General features: G+C 45.8%; 1 protein-coding gene and 1 pseudogene across 1 annotated transcript in view; one reads left to right on the forward strand and one right to left on the reverse strand.

The window, feature by feature from the left end:
* PALLD (palladin, cytoskeletal associated protein) overlaps positions 1-13,133 on the reverse strand; it is a 190,649-nt gene that overhangs the window by 112,605 nt on the left and 64,911 nt on the right. The window lies entirely within an intron of this gene.
* On the forward strand, positions 6,753-7,071 carry LOC125116229 (cytochrome c-like; annotated as a pseudogene).

A 13,133-nucleotide genomic window follows, 5' to 3' on the forward strand; every position in this document is an offset into this window, starting at 1 on the left:
TCAATCAAGATGGTAGGTATGGAGTTTCCATGATGGCTCAGCGGAAACCAACCTGACTAGTATCCATGAGGATGTGGGTTCCATGCCTGACCCTGCTCAGTGTGTTAAGGATCCGGCTTTGCTGTGAGCTGTGGTGTAGGTCACAGGTATGGCTTGGATCCCAAGTTGCTGTGGCTGTGGTGTAGGCCGATTTGACTGAAGCTGAAGCTCCGATTTGACTCCTAGCCTGGGAAGTTCCACTTGCCTCAGGTGTGTCCCTGAAAGACAAAAAAAGGGGGCTGGTGGTAAGTTTTCTCTCCTGACCTCTCCGGTTCTAGGGAAGACTGAAACAGAAAGCTTGAGCCGTGAAAAACATCCTAGCAATTTAACCTCAGGATTCTTACCAGGCGTGTAATACCTGACCTACTCATCTACACCACAGTTCACTGCAATGCTGGATCCTTAACCTACTGAGCAGGGCCAGGGATAGAACCCACATCCCTCATGGATACTAGTCAGTTCTTAACCCACTGAGCCACAGTGGGAACTCCTCATAGTAGGTTCTTAATAGAGATTCATGGAAAAAGGAATAAATATGTTCATGAATGAATTGATAGACAACTTATTTCACTCCCTGACTGGGGGAAAAATCGGATGGCGAAGGGTAAAGACTCTTTGAAATTTGGAGGCATTATATCTCACCTTTTTATCGCTCATCTTTTGACCCAGGTATTTAATCAGATACATGTAACATGGAGTTGGATGGATGGAAAGAAAGTTAGCCAGGCAGACAGACTGACAGGTAATTAGTGTGATGCATGCACCTTGGGAAAGATGCTCCAGTGAAACCGCAGAGCCAGCTCAAACTGGCCCCATCCCGTTTCTAACAACACACCAAGTCCTGTTTTCAGAGACAATGGAACAAAGCTGCCTGTCAGCAGCCGAAGTGGATTCAAGAGGAGAAGACCTCAAACAGCGCTGGGAACCAAAGGGCACAGGCAGGACAGCCAGCTGCCCCAGGAGTTTTTCAGAAGCCAAGGGTCCTGTCCAGGAAGATGATGATGAAGCCCGGACCATGGCTCACCCTAAATGGCCTCTAGTGACACCTGCCAGTGCTTCACACTCACCCTCCTCTCCAACCCAGGAAGGGTCTGGTGGAACCCCAGATGGGGGCAGGCCTGACTTTGTCCCTTGGTCCCTATTGGGTTTGGTGGAACCCCAGATGGAGGGGGGCAGGCCTGACTTTGTCCCTGAGTCCCTGCTGGGTCTGGTGGAACCCCAGATGGGGCAGACCTGGCCTCACCCCCAGCTCCCTGCCGGGTGTCCTCACCATCAAGTGTTTACTTCTTAGAGTGGGTGCCTTGGTGTTGGCTCCCTGCTGGAGGCCAGGCATCCCTGCTCCGTGACACAAGTGTTCACCTCCTGGGGCCCCTCCATCTCCCTCCGGGACCTGATTAAAGGCTGCAGCTGGGACCTTCCTTGTTCTAACACCTACATTGTTTTTTCCTGCTTGAGGAATCAGGTGGTGCATTTTATGCAACAATTTTAAAATTACACCTGTCAGTTTTCAAAACCCTCAAAGGGAAGATAAAACCCGCCCGCACCATCACTGCCTGGGGTAACCACGGCCGTGACTTGTCGTCTACCCAGCCCTCTGGTTCTTTTGCTGATGATATACATGTGTGCCTCTAACACTTTCAAATAGTCTAAAATTAAAACTGGATTGTACTTAATAGTTATATTTAATCTGTTCTTCAAACTCTGCAGTATTGGTGCACCTATTTCTAGGCCCCTCAGTATGACTCCACCCCACTATTTTAATAATTTTTATTGGCCTCCCAGTACCCACTGCCCACAATATTCATGAGCGTCACCACCCCAGCTCTCCTGACCTGTGCACTTTTCCATATAGCTTTCTGATGCTACTTCAACAACTTTATTTTAAAACTCCACATAAATCTTAGACTTGTGGTTGCCAAGTGGTGGAGGGGGGAACTGGGGGAGGAAAGGATTGGGAGTTTGGGGTTAGCAGATGCAAGCTAGTATTTAAAGGATGTTTAAGTATCAAGGACCCACCGTACAGCACAGGGAACCACATTCAATATCCTGGGTTAAACCATAATGAAAAAGAATATGAAAAAGAAAAAAATATATATATAGCTGAGTCACTTTGCTGTACACCTGAAACTAACACGACATTGTAAATCAACCACACTCTAATACAATAAAATTAAAAAACTCTACATAAATCTCTACAATTTATCAGAATTGATTCTGCTCTCCCTCCACACCCCACTTTGTTTCAGAACCCACAGGATGAATGCTAGATCTTAGCTATGTCAGCGTCTTTCCTGGAGACGAATGACCTCAGTTTTGAGAGTGAAATCCTGGGGGAGGGTAGGATGCAGGGCCTAGGAAGCAACTGAGGTCTCTGAGCCTGGAGGCGGGATCTGGGGGGGGCATCTGGGAGACAGATTCATCCTTGAAGCCAGCACGTGAACTTCTAGAAGGCTCCTGAAGGGTTTCCTGCAGAATACAGGGAACCTCCGCATTCAAGAGTCAAGTCCACATTGCTCACGCTACTTCTGGAATCACTGTTTGGCTCTAACCCTGAACGTTTTGAGTTCCTTAGCATGAAAAAGTACTTTCCCCTGGGTTAATTCAGTGATTGGCCATGCGGAAAGGGGTCTGAAGTTGCAGTCTGCTCCCGCGGAGGCACCAGCTCTGCCCCAAATCTAGAAGCGGGACTTGAACCACTCCACCTTCCGGACAAACAGCAGCTCCTGGTCCTGTACATGCGCGCAGGCGCAGATGCGCACAGAACCCCTGAGAGGATGCAGACCCACGGCCGGCTGATGGATCCAAGAGGCTGCTAAGTGATTCCACGCTAGCAGTTCCAAGTTAAAGCACACGAATCACCGCCAGGGCCTCATTATGTTTCACTTCAAACAACCTTTCTTAAAAAAAAGAAAAAAAAAAGCAAGAGGGAGACAAGAGCCTCATTAAAAGGGAGACACTGGCACATGCCCCAGGGCTGGGCCGAGCCCCCAGCCGCAGCATCGCTCAGCCGACGTGGGAGGGGCACCTGGGCCAGGACCAGACCCACCTGGCAGCGTGGCCTGCCTTGCGGGTCTGCTCAGGACGAGGTTCGGAGAGCCCTGCCTTCTGGAAGGCCAGGGAACCCGGGTCCCCTTTCCCCTCCAAATTCGGGCGATGTGTGGATGTGAGAATGACGTCGACACCCAGTGCCCTGGACTTCCCCCTGCCAGCCCCCCGTCTCTGCGCTCGGTGGTCACCTCTGTGCCCATGGGTCCGGGCCTCAGTCTCCAGCCCCTTCTCGGAGCCGGGCGTCTCCGTCAGTGGTCAGTGTTTGCATCCGTCCTCCAGCACCTTCCTCGCCTCATCCCGCCAGATAGAAACATCCCTCCCGCTGGCTTTCCGATACCTGCGGGGCCCAGGAGGCTGGAACCCGTGAGCGCCTTTTACCTCTCTCCACCCCATTCACCCTTAGGGCCAGGGGACAATCACAGATGTGATTTGGACATTTGCTCTAATGGGGAGTTCCCGTGTACTCTGAGAAGCAGGAATTTCCTGAAAATCCTGCAGGAGCCTTCTAGAAGTTCAAACTGGATTCAGGGATGGCCCTTGTTCTCAGAGCAGTGGACACTGCAGATTCTCTCTCTCTCTTTTTTTAAAGGGACTCACCTGAGGGATATGGAAATTCCAAAGCTAGGGGTTAAATTGGAGCTGTAACTGCGGGGCTAAGCCACAGCCACAGTAACGTGGGATCCCAGACGCATCAGCGACCCACAGCACAGCTCATGTAGCGGGATCCCTAACCCACTGTGTGAGGACAGGGATCGAACCAGCGTCCTCATGGATACTAGTCAGGTTCATTAGCACTGAGCCACAATGGGAACCCTCATTTTTTTCTGCCTTTGACACTGCAGATTCTTGACCAAACTGTGTGATCGAAGTGTTTTTGGAAAATTATTCCATCCTCCATCAAACTCCATCTTATCCTATTTTCTTAAGTAACCATTCCCTCCACCTCCAGCACTAGGTAATCTGATACACGCTTTGACGTTTCTTACGTGCCAGGAACTGGTGCAAGTGTCTCACCAAGGTTAGCTTTCTTATCCTCCTGACAGTCCTGTCGGGAACCCACTGTCACTGCCCACCCAGGGTGAAGGCTCCAGGACACCTTCTGGGTCTGCTCCTCCCCTCTACCCTCTGCGTGACGCCTGCTTGACTTTGCCTTGTTCCTTGATGGTCTCATTTCTCCAATGTCACTGTAAGCTCCTTGGGGTCAGAGGTCACTGGAATATCCTTTCACCCTTCTCTAGTACTGAGTACAAATACTGCTGGCTCTCAGTAACTGCTACTTAATGAAATCAAAATGATAAATATTGCCATCAGCCAAGAAAGCAGAAGAAAATTACCTAAGGTATTTTTGCTTTTTTGCAGGTCTCACAAGTATACATGGTTCTCTGTCCACTGGGAACAGCACATGACACATATCTGTGGGTAGAAACACTGTTTCCTGGTTTTCTCCAGACCTGGGGTCACCAGACACATCCACCCTACTGTCTGCTTTCACAGATGGTTTTATTGGCACAGCCACGCCCACTGATGTTGGTCTTGTCTGATGCTGTCCCATCCCAAGCGCAGCTGAGTATTTGCCATGGAGACCACATGGCCTGCAAAACCCCAAATATTTACTCTTCTGCCCTTCAGAAACAAAGTTTCTCAATCCCTGTTACAGACATGAGGAGACAAAGCATCTGAATAGGAAACATTTTTGGTTGTTGTTTTTATTTTTAATTTGAATTTCCTTTATTAATTTTCTTGACACTATCTGTCCACTTTTTTTTTTCTTTTTACTGATGCACCTGCAGCATAGGAACGTCCCCAGGCTGGGGATCAAATCAGAGCTGCAGATGCCGGCTTACACCACAGCCACAGCAACATCAGATCGGAGCTGTGTCTTCCACCTACACTGCAGCTCGAGGCAACTCCAGATCCTTCACCCACCGAGCAAGGCAAGGGATTGAACTTCATCCTCATGGATACTAGTCAGGTTCTTAACCAACCGAGACACAGTGGAAACTCCTACCTGTATACTTTTAAAATTAAACATCTACCTATGGTTTGGGATCAGAACCCAAGCAAATGTAATTCACTCTGCATCACAACAGAGTGTTTCAAGTGTGCTCAAGGTGAGCTGGCCAGGGTGATGGGCACTGAAAACTTACTTTTTCTCGGTGTGCCACTGTAATCTACATCTTTGGACTAGTCACACAGTCGTACAAAACCTAAAGTCCCAGTGACTGTGAGCAGTCTGGGTAAATTTGCTTTTTGTCACCTGAATTTTCTGAGCTGGCAGAGTTGGGAAGAGAGTTGGTGATAAAAGCAGGTCATCCCCAGGTGTCATCCCTGGTTCAGAAGATGGAGGCAGCATTTAGCCCCAACAGCTGCTCTGAGGCAGTGACAGGGATAGTGGGCCTTTGTGTTACCCACAGTCAATCATGCAAAGCCATCAGGTGATGAATTAAAATCACACAAGTTCAATGTAGCGGTGGGATGATGTCCAACTTTCACTTCAACTTTTTTGGGTCCAGCCCACTCTCAGCTTCTGGGAACCACAGCTCTCACTTCTGATCCTCTTCCCAGAATCTGCTTAGTACCCAGTTCCCTGAGGATGCATGGCCCCAACAGCCCTCGAGAGCTCTAACTCTGACTGACGCCCGGTAGTGGGTCTCCACTGCCTGCTGATAGATCCCCTTGAGGCTGACAGCCTGCTCGGATCCCTCTGAGCTCCAGCAGCTCCTGCCCCAGGCTCCTGGCTCCAGCTAGGTCTGTGGCCTCCTGTCCATGACAGCTGGAGGTGCCCGGGGGAGGCAGGGGGTGGGAGTATAGTCAGCATGAGAAGGCGCTACTCTGTGCAGAGAGGGATGGGGAAGCTCAACAGACAGACGCATCAAACCACACCAAGAAGTCATAGTACAAGACACCACTAGAAGCAATTATAGCCAATAAAATGGCCGACCTAGAAGAAATAGACGAGCTCTTACAAAGGTACAACCTACCAAGACTGAACCATTCAGAAAAGTGAACAGACCAATCAGAAGTACTGAAATGGAAACGATGATTAAAAACTTCTAAAAAACAGGAGTTCTCGTTGTGGTGCAGCAGAAACAAATCCAACTAGGAACCAGCAGGTTGCGGGTTCGATCCCTGGCCTCTCTTTCAGTGGGTTAAGGATCTGGTGTTGCTGTGAGCTGAGCTGTGGTGTAGGTTGCAGACGCAGCTCGGATCTGGCGTTGCTGTGGCTGTGGCATAGGCAGGCAGCTGTGAGTGCAGCCCTAAAAAGCAAAACAAACAAACAAACCAAAACCCAAAAAAAAAAAACCCCAAAAAAAACCTTCTAAAAAACAAAAGTCCAGGACCTGATGGTTTTACAAGCAAATTCTATCAAACATTCAGAGAAGAGTTAACATCTATTCTTCTGAAATTCTTCCAAAAATTTGCAGAGGAAGCAATACTCCCAGACTCATTCTATGAAGCTACCACCACCCTGGTAACAAACATGACAAAAATACCACAATAAAAGCAAATTATAGGCACGTGGGGCCATCAGAGGGCAGAGCTAGTTCGGTTGCACCGACGCCGGTACATAGGCGAGGATACATAGTCCTTGGACCTAGAAAGTGGGACGTCCAGCCTGTGAGTGGTGGTTTGTTTGCTGAGCTTGGCGAAAGAACGATTTTAAAATGGGTGATGTTGTGAAGGGCAAGAAGATTTTTGTTCAGATATGCACCCAGGGCCATACTGTAGAAAAGGGAGGCAAGCACAAGACTGGTCCAAACCTCCATGGTCTCTTTGGGCGGAAGACAGGTCAGGCTCCTGGATTCTCTTACACAGATGCCAACAAGAATATCACCTGGGGAGAGGAGACACTGATGGAGTACCTGGAGAATCCCAAGAAGTACATCCCTGGAACAAAAATGATCTTCCTGGCATTAAGAAGAAGGGAGAAAGGGAAGACTTGATAGCTTATCTCAAAAAAGCTACTAATGAGTAAAAGTTGGCCACCGCCTTATTTATTATAAGACCGAAATGTCTCATGACTTTTATATGTGTACCATATTTAAACTGATCTCATACTCTAGAATTCAGATCATGTATGGCTGATGGAATGTTTCTGTTGAATGGTCCTGATTTAAATAAGATCGGTTGGTGGCTAAATGAAAAAAAAAAAAAAAAAAAAAAAGCAAATTATAGGCCAATATCACCGATGAACATAGATGCAAAAATCCTCAACAAAATACAAGCAAACCAAATCCAACAATATATTGAAAGGATCATACACTATGATTAAGTGGGATTTATCTTAGGGATGCAAGGATTTTTCAATATCCACATATCAATCAGTGTGATATTCCACATTAACAAATTGAAGAATAAAACCCATATGATCATCTCAATAGATGCAGAAAAAGCTTTTGGCAAAATTCAACACCAATTTCTGATAGAAGCTCTCCAGAAGGTGAGCAGAGAGGGAATCTACCTCAAACATAATAAAGGCCATATATTACAAACTCACAGCTAACTTCATTTTCGATGGTGAAAAGCTGAAAGCATTTCTGCTAAGATCAGGAACAAGACAAGGATGTCCACTTTCACTATTTTTATTCAACATAGTTTTGGAAGTCCTAGCCACAGCAATCAGAGAAGAAGAAATAAAAAGAATCCAAACTGGAAAGAAGTAAATCTATCACTGTCTGCAGCTGATATGATACTATACCTAGAAAACCCTAAAGACGCTACCAGAAAACAGTTAGAGCCCACCAATAAATTTGGTAAAGTTTCAGGATACAAAATTAATACACAGAAATCGACTGCATGTCTATATACTAACAGTAAAAGATCAGAGAGAGAAGTTAGGAAAACGATCCCATTTACCATCACATTAGAAAGAATAAAATACCTGAGAATAAACCTACCTAAGGAGACAAAAGACCTGTACTCTGAAAACTACTATGTGGTCCATTAAACTCCAAAGAAATCACAGAATCTCATAATATATGTTCACAGTTGTCTCAGAATCTGTAAAATAGATGAAAGGGGGGTGTGAGCAGATACTGGAATTGAATGTATACTTCTAAACTGTAAAACCAGGCAAGGAGGAATTAAAGAAGACTAACGAATGGAGAGACTTTATTCAGGAGTCAGAAGACTCAAGATTTGAAAGGTCAACCCTCCTCCTCAAGCTCATCTACAGACTCAACACAACCTCAGTTCAACCCCCGGCCGGCTTCTTAATAGGAATCGACAAGTCGCTTCTAAAATCCATATGGAAATGCAAAGGACCTGAATAGTCCAAACAGTTGTGAAATAGTGGGAATGTGAAGGGCAATGTGATCTGTTTCAGAATGTGCTCCTAAAGCATCAGCAGTCAAAACAGCGTGGGACTGACAAAAAGACAGAGACTAATGGGACAGAGGAGAGACCAGGACCAGAGCCACATCCATGGACAACGACATGAGATTCAGTGACAAAGGCGATTCAGCAGAGAAAGGATAATCATTTCAACAAATGGTGCTGGATATTCATACACACACACACACAAAGAGAGCTTCAATCTGTATAACATATGCAAAAATTAACTCAAAATAGATTGCAGATCTAAAGCCACAACATAAAACTATAATACGTATGCCTGAAGGAAAACATAGGAGAAAATCTTTGTGAGCTTGGATCAGGCAAGATTTTCTTAGATGTAACATCAAAAGCATGATCCATAAAAGAAGTCGTATACATTTGAATTCATTAAGATTAAAGACTTCAGCTGTCATTATTGGGAGAATTAAAAGATAATCCAAAGACAAGGAGAAAATATTTTGCAAAGCATGTATCTGATAAAGGACTTGTATCTAGGATATATAAATAATGTAATAAGAAACTCGATAATAAGAAAATAATGAGAAAACAAACAATCCAGTTAGAAAATAGGCAACCTGGAGTTCTCGTTGTGGCTCAGTGGAAATGAATCTGACTAGCATCCTTGAGGATGCAGGTTCGACACCTGGCCTGGCTCAGTGGGTTAAGGATCTGGCGTTGCTGTGAGCCGTGGTGTAGGTTGCAGACTTGGCTGTGATGTAGGCCAGCAGCTGCAGCTCCAATTCAACCCCTAGCCTGGGAACCTCCATATGCTGCAGGTGCAGCCTTAAAAAGACCCCCCCACCAAAAAAAAAGGCAGTCTGAACAGATATGTTACTAAGAAAGATATGTGGATGCAAATACACATGTGAAAAGACGCTCTGTCATTAGTAACTAGGGAAATGCCAATTAAAACCACCGTGAAATGCCACTACGTACCTATTAAAATGATTAAAATTAAGAAAAACTGGATGATGTGAAATACAGGTTAGGATGTGGAAGAACTATAATGTTCACGCACCAATTGTAAAAGTAAGATGACTTACCATTTTGGAAAACAATTTGGTAGTTTTTTAAAAAGTTAAACATTCACCTACCACATAAGCTAGCGGTTGCACTCCTAGGTTTTTATCCAAGAAAAGTGTAAATTGATCCAAAACCTTGTACACAAGCAGCTTTATTTTAATAATAAAAAACTGGAAACTATGTAAATATTTGTCAACAACTGCATGCATGACAAATTGTGACATATATGTCACATATAAGATATATCACACATATCGTATGTATGTGTGTACAGATTATATAGATACCGTTATATGTACGTAAAGTTCAATTCATCAGTAAAAAGAAATATACAATTATACATGCAAAGTGCATGAAATTTAAAATAATTATGCTGATATATACACACACATATATGTATCACTATGTGTATGTAAAGTTCAATTAATAAAATAAAATATACTATTATACATGCAATATGCATGAAATTTAAAATAATTATGCTGAGTGAAAGAAGCCAGATTAAAAAAAAGAGTACATATTGTATTACTGAGTTTATAGAAATCTCTGTAAAATGGAGTTGAATCTGCAGTGACAGAAAGCAGACCAGTGGTTTTTTGAGAGAATCAGGGCTGGGGCGAGGGGTTCCCTAGGGGTGGAAAGAAATTTTTAAGAATGACAGGGTGGGAGTTCCCACTGTGGCAAAGTGGGTTAAGAATCCCTCTACAGTAGTCCCCAGCTGGGAAACTTCTGCCTACTGTAGGCATGGCCACCAAAAAAAAAAAAAAAAAAAAGATGGGGTATTTGCTGTCTTTTTTTTCTTTGTCCTTTGAGGGCTGCACCCACAGCATATGGAGGTTCCTAGGCTAGGGGTTGAATTGGAACTGTAGCCACCAGCCTACACCACAACCCCAGCAATACCAGATCCAAGCTGTGTCTTTGACCTACACTACAGCTCATGGCAACACTGGATCCTAAACCCACTGAGCGAGGCCAGGGATCGAACCTGCGTCCTCATGGTTCCTAGTCAGATTTGTTTCCACTGGGCCATGACAGGACCTCCTTGCTGTATTGATTGTGCTAATGATTCCCGGGGTAAATATACACCTTAAAACCTACTTAATTGTATCTGTTAAGCATGCTCTATTTATTAGCTGTCAAATCTAAAAAATGTCAAAAATTAACAAAATGAAAACAATCCACCAGGATGTGAATAATCTAAGAGCAATGAGATCACTTTTTGGGGTGGCAGGGAAGTGGGGCGACCACATGGCAAGAACTTTCTTGACCTGAGTGGGGACACTGGAATGCTTGAGTTACAGTTACCCCTTATCTATGAACTCAACATGCATTCAAAGTAGACCATGACTATTTTTTATAATTAATAAGCCATATATTTGTTTTGGGTGGTTTTCTGTTATCTGCGTTTTATTTTACAAAAAAAAAAAAAAGTTAAGAACATAGTGACTTGAGAGGAAGAGAAGCATAAAAGTCACCCAGCTGGCAACAGGCACATTTCCAGCTTTTATCCCCAAGGCTCCACAGGACTGAGGAAAAGGAAACTGGAATGATGGGTGGTCCAGCTGAGATGAAGTTAAGTAGATGTGTTCAAGGCTGAGCCCTTAATGACCATTTCCTCGGTGTGAGGGGGGTTCAGTACATGTTGTGGGAGGTGGGTGTGTCCCCGTGACCTCCCGGACCAGAGATGGGACAGGCAGCAAGTGGGGCTTTACAAGAAGGAAGGGTGAGGGCAAAGGTGAGCCAGAAACCCACCAGTGTGTGACCAGCCAGTCACATTGTGAGTCCATCCCCTAGATCTGCAGGTCACTCTCCTCACTGGTAACACGGAGACCCTGGGTGAAATTTTGTGAGACTTAAGAAACAGGTGTCTGGCACCTAGAGATGGTGCCTGCAGAAAGCAGGTTGTTAATATCATAACTGAATTTGAAACTCACGAACTTCAAATCTTAGCAGTTAAATCAATGGTTTAAAAAGATCCTGTTGCATTCTGCCTCTGTCTAGGGCTCACTGTGATAGGAACCTGCCAGAAGCTCCTGCCAGGAAATCCCGTTAGGGTGTGTTTCCACTGGCGCTTCTCCAGACAGAGGGCAGGCTGGGCGTGCACGGCAAAGTCACACCCCCTCACAATGGGCTTCTGGGACTTGGATCAGAGCAGTTCCAAGTTCATTTGTTACTGCTCTTTTACTTTATTTTTTGTAAGAATTTTTTTTTAATTGTACAATTACAATATTAGGTAAGTTACAGGTGTACAACAGTGATTCACAATTTTTAAAGGTTATCTTCCACACATAGTTATTGTAAAATATTGGCTATATTCCCACGTTGTAAAATGTATCCTTGTAGCTTATTTAATACAACACAGTTTGTACCTCTTACTCCCAACCCTTCTATTACTGCTGTTATTCTGTTACTGCTATTTTCTTTCTTTTTCTTTTTTTTTTGTCTTTTTAGGGCCGTGCCCACGGCATATGGAGGTTCCCAGGCTAGGCATCCAATCAGAGCTGTAACCACCGGCCACAGCCACAGCCACAGCAACGCGGGATCCGAGCCGAGTCTGCGACCTACACTGCAGCTCACGGCAATGCCGGATCCTTAACACACTGAGTGAGGCCAGGGATCAAATCCGCAACCTCATGGTTCCTAGTCGGATTCACTTCCGCTGCTCCACAACGAGAACTCCTGTTACTGCTATTTTCAAATGACCCTCTTAGGCTGTAAATTCTTAGGCAATAGTGACCCTCAAGGAAGAATGAGAGCCCACCTGATGTTCCGCTGGCAGACCCTACACCCAGGGGTGCACACTCCCACCAAGGGTCTCGTGTTCCAGCTGTCCCCACACTTTCTTTTTGGGGGTACAGTCCTTATTAGTCTTTTATTAATTCCTTTATTCATCACTTGCTATGGTTACTGGGCACCAGTTGTGCTGGGCCCTGGAAACACAGGGCCAGGGGGGATGCCCAATTTGGAGGCCTCCCCATCAGTGTCTGTACAGGACACACATAGCCTGCATCAGGCACAGGACAAAGGACCGCTCTGTCTTGCGGGCTTCCCACAGACAAAGTCATGGCCAGCCCCCCTCTGTGGGTCACTGCTTCGAGGGGCCCTGGTTTCATGGTCAGTCTGCTGCTCTATGTGTCTTTGGGGAGGAAGCTTAGCAATGATGAGCCCTTCTCTGCCCACTGAGACTTGACACATCCTTGTAAGGAGAGCTGCAGGCTTGAGGCTGCTAACCGAGGGCCACAAACTCCCCGCAGCCCATCCCTGCTCTCAGGGGAAGGGACACAGATGTCTCTGCTCCAAACACCCCTGGACTAGGTGTGAGCAACAGCGTCTGAGTGTTACCAATCCTTGGACTAGGTATGAGTGTTACCAGCAGGGGCCTGACTCTACAAAAGGGTTCGGGAATCCAGGCCATGAGGGAGGTGAGGGAACCACTGACTGGTCCTCCTCCAACACTCCCCGACCGCCATCTCCCCCAAACTGCAGAGGCAGCAGGAGCAGACTGGGGACCGACTGCCCTGTCAGATGTCACCAGTGCTCTGCACACAGGAGACTGTGGGGGCCATGTCTGGGAGACAACGTGTGCTGATGTCCCTGGTCTGTGGGTCACTGAGGTCAGAGGACATTCATATCGGGGTTTAAATGAGACAGCACCTGCTCCTCCCCTGAGCTCAGCCTCCTCTCTC

The sequence above is a fragment of the Phacochoerus africanus genome, chromosome 15 (assembly GCF_016906955.1).
Source record: "Phacochoerus africanus isolate WHEZ1 chromosome 15, ROS_Pafr_v1, whole genome shotgun sequence".
Taxonomy (NCBI): Eukaryota; Metazoa; Chordata; class Mammalia; order Artiodactyla; family Suidae; genus Phacochoerus; species Phacochoerus africanus.